At 39.4% G+C, this 18,032-nt stretch overlaps 1 long non-coding RNA gene across 1 annotated transcript in view; it reads left to right on the top strand.

The window, feature by feature from the left end:
- The first annotated feature begins 82 nt into the window (after positions 1–82).
- The window catches only part of LOC123000941 (uncharacterized), a 38,971-nt gene continuing 21,021 nt past the window's right edge, over positions 83–18,032 (top strand). The window contains exons 1-2 of the long non-coding RNA XR_006409355.3: positions 83–179; positions 16,399–16,556. This is a non-coding gene — a long non-coding RNA (uncharacterized LOC123000941). The remainder of the gene's footprint in view (positions 180–16,398; positions 16,557–18,032) is intronic.

The raw sequence follows: 18,032 nt of genomic DNA, 5'->3' as shown, positions 1-18,032 counted from the left end.
CGCGCGCAGACCACGCGCCGAGGCCCGGGAGCCCCTTGCTCGCTCGCACGCACGCACGCACGCGCGGGCCCTGAGCCCCGGCGAGCGCGGCCCCACTCGGCCCGCAGCCGTGCGCACTCTCCCGGGCGCGCTCTGTCGCAGCTCGCCATCACCCTGCGTTCCGAGTACGGTGCTGTCAGGTACGTGTTTTACATTTGCGGCTGGCAGTGGTTGGGCAACTTCGTGACGGACCTCTGGCAAGGATTTTGCCTTGTTTACTAGCGGCGTAAATATACGGCCTCGAGGCAGTCCTGGAGGGATTTACTTGTTAGAGTCCGCAAAGAGCCCTTAAGGAGAGAAGACACCTCGGGAAGTTCCTGATCTCAAAGAAATGTGTGTTCTTCCAGAATTGATGGAGAATGAAGGGGTGGGGTGGATACGTCAGGTTATAATGGTCTGGTGTATGAACGGGAGTCCCAGGAAGTCGCTTGCTTTCGGGGAATTCATCTCAAAACTCTTCTTTAGTCTGGAGAATTCAGAGAAGGTCTGTCCTACCCAGAGTCGTCGGTAACTGGAACAAGTGTGAGGCTTTTAGGCGTGGGAGCTGGGTGTTGCTGTATGGCTCTGGTCGTGCCGGTCTTTGGGTGGAGGTGGTTGAATTAATCCAGAAATAATGTTTCCTCTCCTCTCCCGGCACCGCTGGCATAGTGCCATCTGGAAAAACAATTCCCCATTCAGGCCGCTTGGCTGTGGGAACAGCTTGTTTCCAGCATCACCACGTGGAAAGTTGAAAGAGTAGTTGAGGGAGCACCACAGGAGTACTTAACTCCAAGGTCGAATAAGTGTTAACATTTTCCCATAATTGCTTTTTCTCTCTCCCAAATATTTCAGCCTGCATTTCCTAAGAATAAAGACAGACATCCTTCTGTGCAACCACATAAGAAACTTAATCACATCTAAGAAGCTTAATAATGCGATAACATAACCTGATATCTAGCCCAAATGCAAATTTCTCCAGTTGTCAAAAGATCTCTTATATATTGGTTTTGTAGAAAGAGAGTCCAATGAAGATTCATGCATTGCACTTGTTATGTTCATGTCTTTTAATGCAGAACAACCCCCCCCCAACACACACACACACACACACACTTTTTTTTATTTTCATGGCATTAACATTTTGGAGAGTCTAGGACGGTTACCTGGCAGAAGGTTCTGCTCTCTCCATTTGTTCAACCTTTTATTCCTCCTCATATCATTTAACTTTTTCTCTAGCTCCCACATTTACTGTAAAGTAGAAGGAAGATCAAGAGGTTTGATTAGATGTCGAGAATCTTTCAGACTTTAGGAGGTGCTCCTCATATTGTTTCCCATCCAGAAGAACATAATATTAATTATAAACACATAATATTAATTTTTAAGTATATAACATTAGGTTGCCCCAGTATCAATAACTAAAATCTGAATTGCCCTCCAGATTCATCTATATAGTCCATTATAAAGTCTATTTTCCCTTTTGTGGTTAATAGGTAATCTAGGGAGTGGAGACTTTGGAACTCTTTGTAAGAGAAAATCTTAAATTCCTGCAAGGAGAACACAGGTTTAAAGTCCATTCACCTGAGTGGGTAGAATAATCTTCTGGTTCATTCTGGTACCTATCACAGGTCACCATGTGATAGATGCTTCATTGAATTAAATTCTAGCTTTATTCACAAAACAGTAAAACTCTGACCTCTTTAGAGTTTGGGCCACTTTAGAGTTCCTGTGGTTAATTCTGTAAAAGCAGTGGTGCTTTCTACAGGTCTTGTGATGTATGTTTTAAGAAGATTTTATAAAATCCAGGACTGTCCTGTATTTCCCTGGGCATACCTGATGTATACTATCAGCTCCATTCTAACAACAGAAACACATCAAGAGTATATAATGCTGGGTGTTATCTCTGCCTGTGGTCCTCTGGTCTCTGGCTCGTGTAAATATCTATGGATGTGAGCTCATCCGTTTGAAGCTCATAAGCCGTGCTGGGCAAGAGCTACGTCAAGTTTACTCTGTGTAACAGTGACCACCTCCACTTCCGTAAGAAAGCTCTCAAGGGCATCATCTATTGCACAGACAAATGGAGAGTTCTCACCAGACAGCCTGTACCCCCAGTGCTCACACGAGGACAGTTTCTAGTAAGTTATCTAAGTCGCTGAGCCGCGTCAGTGGTTTTCATTCGCATCAGCTACTCAGTGTCTGCTCTTGCCCCTAACGGTTGATCTGAATTTCATCCGAGTCCGCATGCTAACAGTCCCAAGACCAGAAGCTGCAGGCAGAAGTGAGCCTTGTAAGTGATGCCGCATCATTTTGTCACATTCTTTTGGTCAAAAGCAAGCACAGGACTATCCAAGATTCAAGTGGAGGGGATCAGACAAGGGCAGGAGCACCAGGAGGTGAGGCCCACTGTGGGAGAGGAGGGAAATACTTGGAAAGGAGCGACCGCACTGCTCTAGGCCAAATGCAAATTCAGATGTGTAGTATTGATCGTATTAGTCCTTTGCTCAAACTCTGGTGGGTGTGGGTCATCCATTGAACCTTAAGCCTAGCCATAACTACCCATCCCCAATTGTGACTCACACATTTGCATCGACTGTAAATATGGCCCACCATTCCTTTTTGTTTACAGATTCCTTGGTTCACCTGCGCCGCTGCTTATCAAACTGCTGCTTTCCTTTGTCTGCAAAAGGGAAAGAATAGAAGAGGGAAATATGCATTTAAAAATCGTTTGTGATAATTTGAAGGTTCTCTGAAAATAATATAGGTGAATATAGGAGTTAAAATGGTTGTACAACAAAACTATATTTAGATAGTAGTAGTGGAAGTTCCGGCTGAATGAATATTCAGATCTAAACCATGATTCTTTTCCTGGTTCCAGCCCTGACAGGTGGCTGTGCCCTTTGCAAAGGGTAGAGTGATTGCTGCTAGCTAATGCCTTTATCACAGCCATTCTTCACCCCACCTTGCCTGACAGTTTACCTCACTAAGTAAAGGAAGTGTGCTGATAACAAAACTAGGCAGGCTCCGTTGCCAATAGGTTAATCTAGGGGAGGAAAAAAAGACCTCTGTATTTGGAAGGGTGCTTTAGGACACTGATATTATATCTTACAATTCTGTCTTTTTATTTTAGTTACAGTTCAATACTTGCTTTTTTTTTTTAAGATTTTTTCTTTTTAAGTAATCTCTACACCGAATGTGGGGCTCAGACTCACAACCCCAAGATCGAGAGTCTCGTGCTCTGCCGACTGAGCAGCCAGGCGCCCCCGATACTTGTTTTAAACATGTTTTGAAGGTCCCATGAATAACATGTATGTGTGCTCGTAACTGCCAAAATCTCTCTAGAATTCAAAACAGAGCCATGGACAGCCAGATGGATGGATGGATAAGAAATCCATCTATAGGGGCGCCTGGGTAGCGCAGTCGTTAAGCGTCTGCCTTCGGCTCAGGGCGTGATCCTGGCGTTCCGGGATCGAGTCCCACATCAGGGCTCCTCCGCTGGGAGCCTGCTTCTTCCTCTCCCACTCCCCTGCTGTGTTCCCTCTCTCGCTGGCTGTCTCTCTGTCACATAAATAAATAAAATCTTTAAAAAAAAAAAAAAAGAAATCCATCTATATTAAAGTGAGAAGAAAAGGTCCAAAACCTTTAAGAGATTATTTCCTTTGAGGCAGTCTCTTTGTTCATTGTGTAGCATTTAGCACCTTGTGATTCAGTTATCCATTGCAGTAGAGCAAACTCTCCCATGTATTAAAAATATATGTTTAATATTTCTCACAATTCTGAGAGTTGGTTGGTTGGTTCCTTTGTGCTTTTGTTTGGGCTTACCCAGTTTTGTTCAGCTGTAGCAGGGATCAGTAAAATTTTCTATAAAGGGCCAGATAATGCATATTTTAGGCTTTGTCTCTGTTGCATATTATTCTGTTACTTATTTATTTCATTTTTTAAGCAAATCTTTGAGAAGCAAAAGCTATTCTTAGCTCAAGGGCCCAACATAAAAACAGGCTGAGGGCCAGTTTTTGCCCTTAAGCTGTAGTTTCCCAAACCCTGAACTGGAGAGTCAGCTGAGCTGAAAGTCCAAGGTTTTCTCACATGTCTGGCAGTTGGTGATGCTATCCACTGAGGGCCACTATTCTTCTCCTGGAGAAACTTCCAGGAGGATTCTCTCATAGGCAGGAGGATGTGGCCCCTCATCCCTCACAGGCTACATTGTCCATGTGTGGGCAACATCTATGCAGGTGGAGGCTGTGAGACTTGTTAAAGCATAGTCTGGGGAGTCAACAAGGTCACATATGCCACATTCTGTGGATCAGGGGATGCCCAAAAGCCACCTTGAATACAAAGGCTGGGCAAATAGTCTCTCACTCTTTATGGGAGTTGCTGCAGATACTGTGGCCACAGCTAGCCGAACTAAATGGCAGATTTCTACTGTGTGCAAGGGAGATCAAGGGCTGATGATGACCTTGACATTAGACTGGCTCTCAGAGCCTTATTCAGATCATTTCAAATTGAGTCATAAAACTTGGAATTTATGATCTCTGATGGCAGCTTATTGTCTTACTCTTTCCTTTGTCCATACTGCATTTCTCTGGTTCCTGCATTTCCTGTAAGCTAGCAGGAAGGTTGAGAGGTTTGATTAGATGGAAAGAATCCATCACACTGTATGATGCCTTTATACCTACCGTCCTGTTTCTGATTCTGTGAGCACTGACTCACTTTCCTCAGTACCTGTTTAGAAGTGCCCCTGCCTTGGGATTATCCACTCCCTGAGAGAAGTGATCATGCCCTCCCACTCTGCCTGGCTATGATATATCTTCAATAGATATGTGTTGAATTTAATGGAATAGTTTTACGAAGCTTGAAGTCAGATTATTTGCTTACTTCACAAAAGCAAAACAAATTTAAGAATCCCAGATCCCAGCACTACCTATAAATTCTAGAAGGACAGCATGCATCAAAGAATTGTATTTCATACCCTGATACTGTCTAACCAATCAGATGGTTAAACTTCTTCTATGTTTTCCAAACATATAATCAAGAGTCAGGAAGCCGTCTGCTTAATGATAAGTTTGAACTAACAATCACCTTTAAAGACTTATTACTTTTTTTTTTAAAGATTTTATTTATTTATTCAACAGAGATAGAGACAGCCAGCGAGAGAGGGAACACAAGGAGGGGGAGTGGGAGAGGAAGAAGCAGGCTCACAGCGGAGGAGCCCGATGTGGGGCTCGATCCCATAACGCCGGGATCACGCCCTGAGCCGAAGGCAGACGCTTAACCGCTGTGCCACCCAGGCGCCCCTAAAGACTTATTACATTTTAACTTTAGATTTGTCTGCAGATGAAAATCGAAACGTAACAGCAGCTTGTAATATATGCTGCCTATGTTCCAAGGCAGAAGTGATTCTGGGGAGGGTTTCTAGTCTACAGTAAATGCTGCTACTAATTGCTCAGCTGAATTTTTTAATACGTGTTTTCTCCCAAATCTCATTGTAGCTCTGTCTTCTTCTGCTTGATGGAAAGCGTTGACAGTTTATTATGTTTAGAAGCAGCTGGGGTGTATTTCTAATTGGTGATTTGTCATCTTATATTTCTTACTTGACTGTCCACATTTTTCATTCTCTTCAGCATTTTCCTCCAGCGTCTCCTGTCTTACTGAACTAGATGGATGGTGCTGCTTTTGTGCAAAGGCAGGCAGTATTTCAGTCCCCCTCTGCGTCCTTCCATCAGACTGTGGATACATGCAGGGCTGATACTAGATGACACGTCTGTGACTTGAACATTAACAAAGTGTATTCACATATACCGTATCAGCTGATTGTTAATGCATCGGTCCTGTGGGATGGATGCTATCACTGTCTTCATTTGGCAGGTGAGAAAAACAGTGAACAGATGTCCCAGAATACCTCAAATTTAATATGTCCAAGACAACCTCGTAAAATATTTTTATTCTCCTGATACCCGATTTGGTTAAAAGGAACCCCATTTATCAGTCACCCAAGTTTGACCTTCAGTTCTTCCTTTTTCTCCCTTAACTCCACAGGTCCAGTCAGTGACCAAGATCCTGTGGATTCTCTCTCTCTGAGATCCCCGCCCTTCACATTCATCACCTGCTCCCTAGAAAGCTTTATCTCATACCTGGGTTTATGTCCGGGCTCTCTATCCACTCCCCTGACTCTGGCTTGCCTGACTGGTCTTTGACATTACCATGAGAGCAGTCTTCCTCAAACCCAAATCTTTTCATGCACTTTCATTTTAAATCGGTCAACGGTTCCCTGCAGGGCATAATCCAAAAGGCTATAAAGCTGTTCCCAATCTGCTTTAGCCTACAAATTCCTCCTGTTCTGGTTTTTACTGTGGGTATATTTTCATGCACTTGTCTTTGCACCGATTGTACCCTCAGGATGTAGTTTCACTCTCTGATTCTCTCCACCCTAGAAACTCACCTACGTAACTCACCCAAGGCCTGTGTCTTCCGTAGTAGTGCTTCTCAAACTTGAAGGTGCATGAGAATCACTGGAGTTTGGGGGGTATCTTGTTAAAAGCAGATTCTGATTCAGTAGGTCCCTGGATGGAGCATGAGATTCTGCACTTTAACAGACTGCTTGGTGAGAGGATACTGCTAGTCGGTGGGCCACACCTCAAGCAGAAGAGTCTAGAGCTGCAATATCCAATAGAACTTTCTGTAAAGAGTAACATGCTGTCTGTTTTCTAATACCATAGGCACTAATCACTTGTACCCATTGAGCACTTGAAATATAGCTAATGAGACTGAAGAATTGAATTTTTAATTTTACTTAAAGTAGCCACATGTAGCTAAGCGACCACCATGTTGAACAGTGCAGATCTCTATGAATCCCTTTTCATCCTTCAAAACTCATTTCAAACATGGCTCAACCTCAGGACCTCATTTCAAACATGGCTACGTAATTTATGGAGCCCAGTGCAAAATGAAAATGCAGGGACCCTTGTTAAAAAATTAGGAATTTCAGGGATAGCAACAACAGAGCATTAAACAAAGCACACTTCTAAGTACATGAGTCCCACGCCCATGAAGACTGCCCTGCATAGACCAGGAGAAAAACTAACAAAAGATATGAACAGGTAATTTACTAAAGAGGAAATCTGCATGGTCATCTTTGAAAAGATGCACATTTTCGTAGGAATCAAGGAAATGCAAAGTAAAGCCACAATGAGATATACTTCCATACCTGCCAGAAATTTTGAAGTCCAGTAATACCAAGTTGTCAGCATATAATCACTGCTGATGAAGGCATTGTACATCACTTCTCTAGCAAGATTGAAGATGTACATATCCTGTAAACCAGCAACTCCACTCATCGGTGTCTTCCCTGGAGAAACCCTTGCACGTGTGTACAAGAAGACATCTGCAAGAATGTTTATGACAGCTGTCTTTTATGAGAGGAATTTGAAACAAACTAAAAATACACAAATGGGAGACTGATAAATAAATACAGTGTTTTCTTAGGAAGACTTTTATGTAACAGTTAAAATGGATGGATTAGAGCTATATTTCTTATCTTGGATAAATTTCAAAAATATAATATTGATCTAAGAAAGCGTGTTCCAGAAAGGTGGTACTTACAAATATGTTTTACAGATGTGAAATCCATAGCTATATATTGTTTGTAAATATACATGTATGGTAAACATATATAACAAAAGCACAAAAGCGATAAATGCCAAAATCAGCTCAGTGATTACTTCTGGGGATGGGATAAAGGGACAGAGACTAGGGTGCCCAGGGGACTTCACTGGATCCACAGTGATTTATTCTTTAAAAATAAAGATTTGGGGATCAAGGTAATATTGGCCTCATAGAATGAGTTTGGTAGCTTTCCTTCTGTTTCTATTTTTTGAAACAGCTTTAGGAGAATAGGTATTATTTCTTCTTTGAATGTTTGGTAGAATTCCCCAGGAAAACCATCCGGGCCTGGAGTTTTATTTTTTGGAAGGTTGTTTATCACTGACTCAATCTCTTCATAATTAATTGGCCTGTTTAAGAAATCAATTTCTTCCTGTTTCAGTCTTAGTAGTTTATAGGTTTCCAGGAAGGCCTCCATCTCTTCCAGATTGCTTAATTTATTGGCATAAAGCTGTTGATAAAAATTTCTAATAATCCTTCCAATTTCATTAGTGTTGGTTGTGACCTCTCCTTTTTCATTCATAATTTTATTAATTTGGGTCCTTTCTCTAATCTTTTGGATAAGTCTTGCCAGAGGTTTGTCAATTTTATTAATTCTCTCAAAGAACCAGATTCTAGTTCTGTTGATCTGCTCTACTGTACTCCTGGTTTCTAATTCGTTGATTTCTGCTCTAATCTTGGTCAACTGCTTCCTCATGTGTGGATTAGGCCTGTCCCTCTGTTGCTGTTCCAGCTTCTTGAGGTGAGAATATAAAAACTGCATTTTAGATTTTTCTATTCTTTTGAGCTATGTATTCAAGCTATGTATTTCCCCCTTAGGACTGCCTTTGCAGTGTCCCATAGGTTTTGGACCGTTGTGTTTTCATACTCATTGGTGTCCATAAATTGTTTAAATTGATTTTTGATTTCCTGGTTTATCAAATCATTCCTGAGCAGGATGGTTCTTAGTCTCCAAGTGTTTGAGTTTCTTCCAAATTTTTCCTTGCGGTTGAGTTCCAATTTCAAAGCGTTGTGCTCTGAGAATATGCAGGGAATAATTTCAGTCTTTTGGTATTGGTTGAGACCTGTTTTGTATCCCAGAACATGGTCTATTCTTGAGAATGTTCCATAGGCATTAGAATAGAATGAGTATTCTTTGGTTCTGGGGTGTAGTGTTCTATATATATCTATGAGGTCCAACTCGTCGAGTATGGCATTCAAAGCCTTTGTTTCTTTGTCGAGTTTTGCATAGGTGTTCTGTCTATTTCTGATAGTGGGGTGTTGAGGTCCCCTACTATTAATGTATTTTTATCTATATGTCTCTTTATTCTGGTTAAGAGTTGGCTTGTGTATCTTGCTGCTCCCCTGTTGGGGGCTTATATATTTATAATTGTCATATCGACTTGTTGGATACATCCTTTAAGAATAATATAGTGCCCTTCTGTGTCTCTAACTATGGTCTTTAGTTTAAAATCCAATCTGTCTGATATGAGAATTGCTACCCCAGCTTTCTTTTGAGGTCCACTGGCATGAAAGATGGTGTTCCATCCCTTTACTTTCAGTCTGAATGTATCGTTAGGTTCAAAATGAGTCTCTTGTAGACAGCAAATGGATGGGTCATGTCTTTTACCTTGATCCCCAAACCAGGCAAAGACCCCATCAAAAAGGAGAATTACAGACCGATTTCCCTAATGAATATGGATGCCAAAATCTTCAACAAGATCCTGGCTAATAGAATCCAACTGTACATTAAAAGGATTATCCATCATGACCACGTGGGATTCATCCCTGGGATGCAAGGGTGGTACAATATTCGCAAATCTATCAGTGTCTTAGATTTTATCCAGAAACAAAAATTCAGAAATCATATGATTCTCTCAATAGAAGCAGAAAAAGCATTTGACAAAATACAGCATCCTTTCCTGATTAAAACCCTTCAGAGTGTAGGAATAGAGGGTACATTTCTCAAGCTCATAAAAGCCATCTATGAAAAGCCTACAGCAAATATTATTCTCAATGGGGAAAAGCTGGAAGCCTTTCCCTTAAGATCAGGAACACGACAAGGATGCCCACTCTCGCCACTATTATTCAACATAGTACTAGAAGTCCTTGCAACAGCAATCAGACAACAAAAAGGGATCAAAGGTATCCAAATCGGCAAAGAAGAAGTCAAACTGTCTCTCTTCGCAGATGACATGATACTCTATATGGAAAACCCAAAAGAATCCACTCCTCAACTATTAGAAGTTATAGAGCAATTCAGTAATGTGGCAGGATACAAAATCAATGTTCAGAAATCAGTTGCATTTCTATACACAAATAATGAGACTGAAGAAAGAGAAATTAAGGAATCCATTCCATTTACAATAGCACCAAAAACTATACGTTACCTTGGAATTAACTTAACCAGAGACGTAAAGGACCTATATTCTAGAAACTATAAATCACTCTTGAAAGACATTGAGGAAGACACAAAAAGATGGAAAAATATTCCATGCTCATGGATCGGAAGAATTAACATAGTTAAAATGTCCATGCTACCCAGAGCAATCTACACTTTCAATGCTATCCCAATCAAAATACCGATGACATTTTTCAAAGAACTGGAGCAAACAGCCCTTAAATTTGTGTGGAACCAGAAAAGGCCCCAAATCGCCAAAGAACTGTTGAAAAGGAAAAACAAAGCTGGGGGCATCACAATGCCGGATTTCGAGCTGTACTACAAAGCTGTGATCACAAAGACAGCATGGTACTGGCACAAAAACAGACACATAGACCAATGGAACAGACTAGAGAACCCAGAAATGGACCCTCGGCTCTTTGGGCAACTAATCTTTGATAAAGCAGGAAAAAACATCCAGTGGAAAAAAGACAGTCTCTTCAATAAATGGTGCTGGGAAAATTGGACAGCTACATGCAAAAGAATGAAACTTGACCACTCTCTCACACCATACACAAAGATAAACTCCAAATGGATGAAAGACCTCAATGTGAGGCAGGAATCCATCAAAATCCTAGACGAGAGCACAGGCAGCAACCTCTACAACATCGGCCAAAGCAACCTTTTTTATGACACATCTCCAAAGGCAAGAGAAACAAAAGATAAAATGAACTTGTGGGACTTCATCAAGATAAAAAGCTTCTGCACAGCCAAGGAAACAGTCAAAAAAACTAAGAGGCAGCCCATGGAATGGGAGAATATATTTGCAAATGATACTACAGATAAAAGACTGGTATCCAAGATCTACAAAGAACTTCTCAAACTCAATACACGAGAAACAAATAAACAATCATAAAATGGGCAGAAGATATGACCAGACACTTTTCCAATGATGACATACAAATGGCTAACAGACACATGAAAAAATGTTCAAAATCATTAGCCATCAGGGAAATTCAAATCAAAACCACACTAAGATACCACCTTACGCCAGTTAGAATGGCAAAAATTGACAAGGCAAGAAACAATTGCTGGAGAGGATGTGGAGAAAGGGGATCCCTCCTACATTGTTGGTGGGAATGCAAGTTGGTACAGCCACTCTGGAAAACAGTGTGGAGGTCCCTTAAAAAGTTAAAAATTGAGCTACCCTATGATCCAGCTATTGCACTACTGGGTATTTACCCCAAAGATACAGACGTAGTGAAGAGAAGGGCCATATGCACCCCAATGTTCATAGCAGCATTGTCCACAATAGCTAAATCGTGGAAGAAGCCGAGATGCCCTTCAACAGATGACTGGATTAAGAAGTTGTGGTCCATATATACAATGGAATATTACTCAGCTATCAGAAAGAACGAGTTCTCAACATTTGCTGCAACATGGACGGCACTGGAGGAGATAATGCTAAGTGAAATAAGTCAAGCAGAGAAAGACAATTATATGGTTTCTCTCATCTATGGAACATAAGAACTAGGAAGATCGGTAGGGGAAGAAAGGGATAAAGAAAGCGGGGGTAATCAGAAGGGGGAATGAAGCATGAGAGACTATGGACTCTGAGAAACAAACTGAGGGCTTCAGAGGGGAGGGGGGTGGGGTAATTGGATAGGCTGGTGATGGGTAGTAAGGAGGGCACGTATTGCATGGTGCACTGGGTGTTGTATGCAACTGATGAATCATCGAACTTTACATCAGAAACCAGGGAGGTACTGTATGGTGGCTAACATAATATAATAAAAAAACATTAAAAAAATAAAGATTTGGCTGAGACAGACACACACACACAGGAAATAATGTAAATACTAGAAAAAAAGTAATGGATGAATTGCTTTTTAAGAGAAGGAAAATCTGCCCAATGTGACTCAAAGTTAAGCAATAAAAGATTCACAAGTACCCCTATAAACAATTTTAAAAACATTTTTCATTAGAAAAACCTTAAGAAAAGTTTTTTAAAAATGACAACTTGGAGAAAATATTTGTATTGTATATGATTAAAGGGCTACTATTTTTTCTCAGTATTTCATTATGAACATTGTCAAACATATAGCAAATTTGAAAAAATTATGTAGGGAACACCCATATACTCATACTATTATCAGTGCATTTCAAACTAAACAGCAAACATCAGTATACTGCTTTTTAAGTACTTCCACATGTTTATCATTAATCAGAGTTCAATATTTGTTTACACTTGTCTCCAGATATAAAATTTAAATGCAATGAATTCCCAAAATTTAAGTGTACTTTTACTGATTTTTGACATGCATACACCTGTGTAACTCAAACCCTTATCCAGAGAGCTAATATTAGTAATATATAAAGAGCTCCTAAAAATTGAGAAGACAAATACCAACAACACAATAAGAAAATGAGTGAAAGATATGAACAGACAGTTCCACCAAAAAGAGAAGTGCAAGTAGCCTCTAAATGTATGAGAAGATGCTCAACCTTTCTTTAATAAGGGAAATATTTAACAATGAACAATCAGAAAAGGAAATTAAGAAAGCAACTCCATTTACAACAGCATCAAAAAGAATAAAATACTTAGGAATTAACCAAGGAGATGAAAGACTCGTACACTGGAAACTATAAAACATTGCTCAAAGAAATGAAAGAAGACCTAAATAAATGGAAAGATATTCTGGGGGCACCTGGATGGCTCAGTTAAGCGCTCCATCTTGGTTTCAGTTCAGGTCATGATCTCAGGGTCTTGAAATCAAGCCCCACGTCCTGCTCCACACTCAGCACCAGGTCTGCTTGTCCTTCTCCCTCTGCTTCCCCCTTCCCTGCTCTCTTTCTATCTCATAAATAAATAAAATCTTTAAAAAAAAAAGAAAAAGAAATTCTGTATTCATGGACTGAAAGACTTAATATTGGTAAAATGTCAGTATTATCTGAAGTGATCTACAGATTCAATGCAAGCCGTATCAGAATTCAAATAGCATTTTTTGCAGAAATAGAAAAATTCATTTTAAAATTCATCAGAATCTCAGGGGACCCCAAATAACCAAAATAATCTTGAGAAAGAGCGAAGTTGTAGGTCTCACATTTCCTGATTTAAAAACTTATTACAAAGCTATAGTAATCAAAACAGTGTGGTATTGGCAGTAAGATAAAAGGAATATAATAGAGAGCCCAGAAATAACCTGTCATATATATGTTCGAATGACTTCAACAAGGGTGCCAATATTATTCATGGTGAAAGTACAGTCTTTTCAACAAATGGTGCTGGGAAAACTGGATATCCATGTCCAAGAGAATGAAGTTGGACCCTGACCTAACATCATATTCAAAAGTTAACTTAAAATGGATCAAATATTTACATGTAGAAACTAAAACCATAAAACTCATAGAAGAAAATGTCGAGGAAAATCTTCATGACATTGGAGTCTTCTCATTTGCTTGTGGAAAGGAAAAATGTATAACCATCATGGGTGGGGGGGACTTTGGCAATGTTACCTTTGACTCAACAATCTCACTTCTAGGAATGTCTCCCAAAGATATACCTGCAAAAATATGATATTACAGGCACAAACCTATAAAACTGTAAACCACCCAAATGTCCAGGGACAGGGAACTGGTTTAATAAACTACGGTGCATCTAAGCAGTGGAGAACTATGCAGCTGTAGAAAGGAATGAGAACTATTTTCATATATTGGTATGGAACAATCTCTAGGCTATATTGTTAAGTGAAATAAAGCAAAATGCAAGAGAATGTTTGTATGAGAAATGGTGAGAAAATATTGTTACGGTGGGAAAACATTTGTTCATATTTTTCACAAAGTAACAATGAAACAATACATCAAAAACTAATAAAGATGGTTTCCTATATTGGAAGAGAGAGTGCAGGATAAAAGGGCAAAGATAGAAGAGAAAGTTCTGTGGGTGCAAATTCATTGTATATTTTTGACTTCTGAACCATATAAACGGTTTATATAATTAGAAAACGGGAAAAACAAATCCCTGAAATTGAAAACAAATGGAAACAAATGAACATAACCATATATCAATTTGGTACCATAACTATGTAGATAAAATGATTAATTACTTCATTTTAAAATACAGTAGACCCCTAGTAGGATGTATTCTAAGGAAAAAAGAACTGTGAAGAAATTTTATACTGCATTTGGTTGTCTTATTTGTAGTAAAAACAGTGATGACATAGGAGGAAAAGGCAGATAAATAATTGTGTTAATACCATTAGAATTTGATTGTCACTGTAAAAGAGATACAAGTATAAAATTTTAAAAGTTAGGTAAAAACAGCAATGACTGCAATGAATTGAATACATATAAATCTGTTGATGGTGCTGCTTTAAAGCACGCATTGGTTACCATTGGAGGTTGCCAGATTACTAAGTGATGTCATTTAAACACTGATGAATAAGGGAGGGTAATCAAGTATCCTGCCTTTCCTGTATAAATGAAATAATTAATGAGGAAAATTCTTTGTAGATGAGGAAGGTTTTTTGTTTTTTGTTTTTTAAGATTTTACTTTGAAGTAATCTCTACACCCAATGTGGGGCCTGAACTCACACCCCAAGATCAAGAGTCACACATTCCACTGACTGAGCCTGCCAGGTGCCCTGAGGAAAAATTTTTTGTAGATGAGTGCCAGGTCATGAATAAAGAAGCAATGATAGGATAGGCCATCACCATTTTGCATCCTCTTATGACGTAAAGGGTATCTGGGAAACATCACCTAAGGTTACTAAAAATATTAGGTACAATGTTGATAGGGAACTTTACAATAGAGAAAGCTGGCTATACCACCAGAGCCCAATGATCAATTTTAGCAACAATAAAGCTAGGACAATAATGTGTATTTTGTGGTGAGATGTAATTGAAAGTACACAAGAATCAGGTAAGTATTCTTGCATTAAAATCTAATTAGACTTCTATTTTACAGGAAATATGGGGGATAGAGGGATAATTAGAGCAGTGATAGAGGAAACATATAGCTTAAAATAACTTTATTAGTAAAAGTAGAGGAAAATGGAAATAAATGAACTAAACTTTTAATTCCAAACCTAGAAAGCGAAGAGTAAAAGAAACAAAAGGAAGAAGAAAATAAAGATTAAAAAGCAGAAATTAATTATTGAAAAAGAAAAAATAACAGAACTAGCAAATAAATCTTTGGGAAAACAAAACGAAATAGTTTTTAGGCAAAATATAAATAGACACACTACCAGCTAACCTAATCAAGAGAAGAAACAGGGAGAAAATACACAAAACAAGAAATGACAAGGAAGATCTAAGCTTTGCAACAGCAGAAATTTTTTTAAAGTTTGAGACTACTTTGTACAACTTTGTGCAAATGCACTTGCAAATCTAGTTGAAATAAATAATTTCCTAGGAAACTTAAAATTTCCAAAATTGTCCCTAGTGGAGATAAAAGTTTAAACAAATCAATTTTCATAGCAGGAGTAGAGAACAGCCTATGCAGCAGAGATCCCTGTAAACCAACATGGAGTGGTTTCAAGGAATATTGTTAAATGAAAAAAAAAAGTAAGTTGTGGAAGAGTATATATAATACAAACATTTTTGTAGGAATGGGGGAAATAGGACGACATATATATTTGCATATTATTATTATTTTTTTTAGAGCGTGCACCAGTGGCAGTGGGGGTGGGAAGGGAGGAGGAGGGAGAGGGAGAATCCCAAGCAGTGGAGCCCAACATGGGGCTCAATCTTATGACCCTGAGGTCATGACTTGAGCCAAAATCAACATCGGACACATAACCAACTGAGCCACCCAGGTGCCCCTATATGTGCATATTATTTTAAAAGGAAATATAAGGATAAACCAGAAAATGTTGAAATAGTACGATTTCTCTGAGCTTACTTCTTTATGTAGTTTTGACTTTCGAACCATGTAAATGTTTTGCATATTAAATCAATAAAAATTTTTTTAAAGACCCTAATATTGAACACAGCAACAAATTAACCTCACTAATGAAACTATCACATTGATACCATAACCACTCAGAAAAAAGAATTAATTCAATTTAGTTTTGGAGCACAGTACTCCCTTAACAGAATGTATTTTAAGTACAAAAAGAATTGCGAATAAATAATGACATTTTCTTCATAGGTTGTTTTTTATAATGCTGTCAGTAAAGAGGTTCTGTTTGTTTTGTATATGTTGGGAAAATTATTGGAAACCATGAGATCTTTCCTCACTGTGGGAGAAAGGAGATTCCAATTGGAATAGGAGGAGGTTAGGAAGAATCATGTTTTTTTGAAATTAGATTTGATTTGAATTGGAGGTATCAGTATTAACTCATGCTTCTTTTTAAATGTCTATTTCCTAGTTCTGTCTCCTGAAGAAGCCTAGAAGCAATAACGTTCCAGTAACATTGGGCATATCTCGTACACAGATGCTGATTTCTAAATACTATTCTCCACTGAAAGGAACCCAGGTTCTTTGGGGAAATGGCTGATTTTAAGTCCAGGATACAGGAAATACACAGTAAGTTGGAAACACCTTGTGGGAAAAACTGAGGAAATACTTAAAATTACTGGGGACGTGTCAAAAAGATATAGGAATTAGCTTAAAGTTTTTCCTGCTGCCAAATTTGCGATACATCGAACATCAGAAAGAACAACAATGACAATGGATTACACCATTTTGAGTCAGAAAAGAACCCATTAGTCCGTAGTGACACTCAAAATAAAGGTGGTGGTGGAGGTGAGCTTTCTTCTTTCAAAGGCTGCCAGCTAATAAATATGGAAAAATGATAGAATTAGAAAAATCACCATTTGCAACCACTGTTGCAATCATTCAGGCAAGATCATCAAAGGATGCTAAAATTATTCGGTGGAAGATATTTGAGGATTATTGGGCAATGGGATATTCACACATTATCATGTATCACCTTGCAGATTGCAATATAGTACACACACACACACACACACACACACACACACACACACGCAATGTATTGAGATTATACCCTGATCTTTATAAACTTTCAGTAGCCCAGAAATGAGGGAAGCTCTTTTATAAGATCTTCAACAGTATTCTTCAATGGAAGAGGAGACGTCCCTTCGTCTGTGCGTATTGTTTGGGAACACTCCTCACTTCTAGGGACACAAAAGTGTTGTTCCTGGGGGAAACTGAGGCTACCAGAATGGAGATGTTTGAGAAGCTAAGCCAAATATTTTATTTTGTAATGTACTACTGGTGCGTCTTGCCAAAGAGTGGTATTTTAGCAAAGCCAAGACCATGCAGACTTGTGTCTTCCACAGGAGAAAGGATTATTTTCCATATTTGGATTTAGATTTTATCCTGTTTGGTTTTTATTGCTGGAGATGTGTATACATGTGTTCTTCTTGGAGAGTAATGCACAGAGAATTAGGAGCGGGAGAGATGGGCATACCTGATCTACCTCTGGGACTTTGAAGAAGTGACTTGGACTTAGTCCAGTTTAGCACAGAGTAGATTGTGGGTATGCCCACTAAGATTCTATAACCCAGAATGTCCTGATGTTGGCTGCCATTATGTCATAACGACCCTGAGGGGTGGGAAGGGTGGAGCTTAGAATAACCATAGCCCTGTTTGGGTGGTGAATCTTTTGAAGGGAAACAATTCTACTGACGATCACCCACTTGACTAGTAATTGTAAATTATTGGGGTGCAAAATTAAGGATGGAGGAGGTACAGGAACTAGAGAAGAAGAACTTTTTTCTCTTTCGAGTCCTTGCTGGGATATGATGTGGACCTTGAGACATCAAGATAGATGGGGGACAGCCAGGGAGGCAGTCAAGGCAGGGTCCCACTGGGGATGGCATCCTTGATAGAAGCCATTTCTACAGGCAGTAAGAAGTGACTGCCTGCACTAAGCTTCCCTGCCACCGTTTCTCAGCTCAGGTGGGGAGATTAGGGAAGGGCTTGTCCCAGCCAGGGCTCAGTGTTAAAGGGCAAAATACTGCCTCTCCCCGTAGG

The sequence above is a fragment of the Ursus arctos genome, unplaced genomic scaffold (genome assembly GCF_023065955.2).
Source record: "Ursus arctos isolate Adak ecotype North America unplaced genomic scaffold, UrsArc2.0 scaffold_20, whole genome shotgun sequence".
Classification (NCBI taxonomy): domain Eukaryota; kingdom Metazoa; phylum Chordata; class Mammalia; order Carnivora; family Ursidae; genus Ursus; species Ursus arctos.
This window is presented reverse-complemented; position numbering and strand designations above follow the sequence as displayed.